Source organism: Pristis pectinata, chromosome 2 (genome assembly GCF_009764475.1).
Source record: "Pristis pectinata isolate sPriPec2 chromosome 2, sPriPec2.1.pri, whole genome shotgun sequence".
NCBI lineage: Eukaryota > Metazoa > Chordata > Chondrichthyes > Rhinopristiformes > Pristidae > Pristis > Pristis pectinata.
This window is the reverse complement of record NC_067406.1, coordinates 140,351,842-140,355,042: the sequence shown is the minus strand read 5'-3', so window position 1 is coordinate 140,355,042 and position 3,201 is coordinate 140,351,842. Positions and strand designations below refer to the sequence as shown.

The 3,201-nt window shown below is 44.3% G+C and overlaps 1 protein-coding gene across 6 annotated transcripts in view; it reads left to right on the top strand.

The window, feature by feature from the left end:
• The window catches only part of LOC127579658 (netrin receptor UNC5C-like), a 401,675-nt gene that overhangs the window by 42,903 nt on the left and 355,571 nt on the right, over positions 1-3,201 (top strand). The window lies entirely within an intron of this gene.

The window sequence follows — 3,201 nt, the reverse complement described above, 5'->3', positions numbered from 1 at the left end:
GAGGGAAAAGGGAGTGGTCAGGGTGGCAGGTATCCTTGAAGACACTGTCAGCCTTCCTGCGGCAACGCACGGTGAAGACGGACTGGGTGGAAGGAGGTGAGGAGCCTGTGAAGGACTGGGCTGTGTTTACCCCTCTCTGCAGGTTCCGTTGGTCGAGAGCAGGGCAAATGCCATACACTATTCAAGACGAGGTGCAAGCCATCAGAGTACTTTCTGTAGTACATTTGTAGAAGTTTGAGAAAATCCTTGTGGACAGCCAACTTTTCACAAATGCCTAAGAAAGTAAATGCGCAGATCTGCTTTCTTGAATACTGCATCAGTATGGACCAGGTGAGGTTGTTGGTGATAGAGATGCCAAGAAATTAGATAGCATAGATGGACAAAGGGCTGAATGGTCTCCTGCCTTGCAAAATCCAGGAAATATTAATTACTGTAGGATTTATGGTCAGTTGTTATTTATTGTTTCTTTGAGACTTCTCTGCCACTCATTAAGATCAGAATGACTGATCTTCCTGCATCTTCAACATATCGCCAATTCCCTTAATATCCAGAAATCTATCGATTTTTGTAAATGAACTCAAAACGCCTGGCAGGAACAGTTGAGGGATATCCACATTCCCACTCTCCCCCACTGGAAACCTCCAGCTGCTGCACTAATTATTAAAGACTGATCATTGTGATTCATCAGTCACAGTATTATCTCATCACGCAAGTAACAGGATGGTTAAAATTTCTCTTTGGTTGCAGGTGAGATTGAGGGAATCAGCTACCCACCTTCCATCTATTCATTTTCACTGATTACATGTTGTTTCAGTGTTGAATTGGAAACAAGGATTTTTATACCCTTGCAGAATGTGGACATCACTGGCAGCACCAGCATTTATTGTCCATTCTCACCTGTCCCTAAGGTGAGGAGGCAGTGAATTGGAATTGGTTTATTATTGTCACATGTACCGAGATACTGTGAAAGCTTAGCCATCCATGCAGATAGTTTCAAAACATCAGCAGGGAAAAGAAATAATGCAGAATATAGTGTTACAGTTACAGAGAAAGTGGGGGGTGGTAGACAAAGTTCGAGGGCCATGATGAGGTAGATTGTGAGGTCGAGACTTTATAACTCTATAAACTCATAGTCATAGAATCATAGTTATACAACATGGAAACGGGTCCTTTGGTTCATCTTTAATGCACAAGAGGTCCGTTCAAGAGTCTTATAACAGTGGGATAGAAGTTCATCTTGATAAGTGGTGCGTGGTTTCAAGCTTTTGTGTCTTCTACTCGATGGGAGAGGGGCGAAGAGAGAATGACCGGGGTGGGAGGGGTCTTTATGTTGGCCGTGGTCTCAAGGTAGCGAGAAGTAAGATAAGGTATCTTTATTAGTCACGTACATCGAAACACACAGTGAAATGCATCTTTGTGTAGAGTGTTCTGGGGGCAGCCTGCAAGTGTCGCCACGCTTCCGGTGCTGACATAGCACGCCCACAACTTCCTAACCCGTACGTCTTTGGAATGTGGGAGGAAACCCACGCACACATGGGGACTACGTACAAACTCCTTACAGACAACGGCCTGAATTGAACCCGGGTCGCTGGCGCTGTAAAGCGTTACGCTAACCGCTACACACCGCTCAACCGGACAAGGATGTCAGATCTCCTTCCCTGAAGGGTGAAAGTAAAATAGAAAGGATTTTACAACAAATAATAGTTTTATAAATACTGTTACTGAGAATACTTTTGTTTTTAATCCCAGGTTTATTGAACTACTTAAATTTAAATTCCTCAGCTGCCGTGGTGGGGTTTGAACTCGTGTCTCTGGATCAATGGTCCAGAAATCTGGCTGCTGGTCCTGTAACTTTACACCACCGTATCCTACGACAAGTAACTGTGTGCCCTAAAGGTTTCCCAAGTATGTATCATTGCAGGCTTTCCTTGACGAGCTCCCCATCCATTTGCTGAATTTCAGGTCCTGCTGTCTCCTCGCAGTTTCCTTCCTGTTTCCTCTCCCTCTTGAGATGTGACCTCAGATTTTTCATCCAGGTTACCAAATTCTCTGTTCTCAACTTCCATGAAGTGACATTTAACTGAGGGGGTATTTTCAAGTTCAAGTTTATTGTTGTCGTGGGCAAACACACACAGGGTATAAATGCCATGAAAATTAGCATTTTGCAGCAGCAGCACAGTACATTACAGACGAGGGCAAACGTAAGTTAACATAAATTTATTGCGTTCAATTCTGGTCACCTCACTGTAGGAGGGATGTCGAGGCTTTAGAGAGGGTGCAGAGGAGGTTTACTAGGATGCTGCCTGGATTAGAGGGCATGTGCTATCAGGAGAGGCTGGACAAACATGGGCTCTTTTCTCTGGAGCGGTGGAGGCTGAGGGGTGATCTGTTGGAAGTGTATAAAATTATGAGGGGCATAGATAGGGTGGACAAGCAATATCTTTTTCCCCATTGTTGAGCGTTCCAATACCAGAGGACATGCATTTAAGGTGAGAGGGGGTAGGTGCAGAATAAACGTGAGGGGTAAGTTTTCTTACTGAGAGAGTGGTGGATGTCTGGATAGGGTGGTGGAGGCAAATACATTGGGAGCTTTTAAGAGGGGCTTGGATGGGCACATGAATGAGAGGAAAAGGTAATTCGGTAGGTAGGAGGGATTAGCTATGTGGGCACAACATTGCGGGCAGAAGGGCCTGTTCTGTGCTACACTGTTCTATAAACAAATTAACATAAATTATACATAACTTACACACGTGCAAAATAAACGACCCCAGTGCAAGATCAAAGAGAGCAAAAAAAGAATAGAGTCCAAGGTAGTGTGAAGATTTTTCAGGTCAGTTCAAGAACTGGAACGTAGGGGATTGAGGGGTGACCTGATAGAGGTATATTAGATCCTGAGGGGCATAGACAGGGTGAAAGCACACAGTCTTTTTCCCAGGGATGGGGTGCTACAAACAACAGGTTATAGGTTTAAGATCAGATTTGAGAGATTTAAAAGGGACATCAGGGGCAGCTTCTTCACATAGAGGGTGGTGCATGTTTGGAATGAACTGCCAGAAATTACACGGGATAGCTCAGTGATAATAAATCTGATTCTGAGTGTGAGGAGAATAAGTGGGATTAGTGTAAATAAGGGTTTGATAGTCAGCATGGACTCGTGCCCAACAGCCTGTTTGCATGCTGTTTGACTCTGAGTTGTGTATG